The sequence below is a fragment of the Chrysochloris asiatica genome, unplaced genomic scaffold (assembly GCF_000296735.1).
Source record: "Chrysochloris asiatica unplaced genomic scaffold, ChrAsi1.0 scaffold00731, whole genome shotgun sequence".
Taxonomy (NCBI): Eukaryota; Metazoa; Chordata; class Mammalia; order Afrosoricida; family Chrysochloridae; genus Chrysochloris; species Chrysochloris asiatica.
The window spans coordinates 39078-40569 of NW_006409249.1; the positions used below are offsets into that span (position 1 = coordinate 39078).

The window sequence follows — 1492 nt, forward strand, 5'->3', positions numbered from 1 at the left end:
CGGAGGCGGAGGGGACAGCGCCAGGAGCTGCGGGGACAGCGCCAGGAGCTGCTGAGCCGCTCTTCTGCGCTTTCCCTGCGGCCCCTCCATGGGGTCCGTCCGCGGCGTCAGTGCACGCTAAGAACGTTTCCACTGCTGCACCAAAGGTACAAACTTATTATTCAGTGCTGTTTGGAATTCCTGGAGAATTGCCTTTGTGAAAATCTAGAAATTCTGTCTCTTAGTTTTCCATAGGAACATCAAGAAATCATGACCAACTTTAGTAATGAAGACTTTGACTGTCATTTCCTTGATGAAGGCTTTACTGCCAAGGACATTCTGGACCAAAAAAGTAATGAAGTTTCATCTTCAGATGATAAAGACGCCTTCTATGTTGCGGACCTTGGAGACATCTTAAAGAAGCATCTAAGATGTTTAAAAGCTCTTCCCCCTGTCACCCTCTTCTATGCAGTCAAATGTAACGATAGCAGAGCCATAGTGAAGACCCTAGCTGCCATCGGGACAGGCTTTGACTGTGCTAGCAAGATGGAAATACAATTGGTGCAAAGTCTTGGTGTGCCTCCGGAGAGAATAATCTATGCAAATCCTTGTAAACAAGTATCTCAAATTAAGTATGCTACCAATAATGGAGTTCAGATGATGACTTTTGATAGCGAAGTCGAGTTGATGAAAGTTGCCAGGGCACATCCAAAGGCAAAGTTGGTTTTGCGGATTGCCACGGATGATTCCAAAGCAGTCTGTCGTCTCAGTGTTAAATTTGGTGCCACACTCAAGACCAGTAGACTTCTGTTAGAACGGGCTAAAGAGCTAAATATTGATGTCATTGGTGTCATTTTCCATGTGGGAAGTGGCTGTACCGATCCTGAGACCTTCGTGCAAGCAATCTCTGATGCCCGCTGTGTCTTTGACATGGGAGCTAAAGTTGGTTTCAGCATGTATCTGCTAGATATTGGTGGTGGCTTTCCTGGATCTGAAGATGTGAAACTTAAATTTGAAAAGATCACCAATGTAATCAATCCAGCACTGGACAAGTATTTTCCATCAGATTGTGGAGTGAAAATCATTGCTGAACCAGGCAGATACTATGTTGCATCAGCTTTCACCCTTGCTGTTAATATCATTGCCAAGAAACTTGTACTAAAGGAACAAACAGGCTCTGATGATGAAGATGAATCAAGTGAACAAACCTTTATGTATTATGTGAATGATGGAGTATATGTATCATTTAACTGCATCCTTTATGATCATGCACACGTCAAGCCCCTTATACAAAAGAGACCCAAACCAGATGAAAAGTATTACTCATCTAGCATATGGGGACCAACGTGTGATGGTCTTGATCGGATTGTTGAACGCTGTGACCTGCCAGAAATGCATGTGGGTGATTGGATGCTATTTGAAAACATGGGTGCTTATACTGTTGCTGCTGCTTCTACTTTCAATGGGTTCCAGAGACCAACTATCTACTATGTGATGTCCGGGCCAACATGGC

General features: G+C 44.0%; 1 pseudogene; it reads left to right on the forward strand.

Moving 5' to 3' along the window:
- Positions 1-249: 249 nt before the first annotated feature.
- LOC102821413 lies at positions 250-1490 on the forward strand (annotated as a pseudogene).
- Positions 1491-1492: the final 2 nt, after the last annotated feature.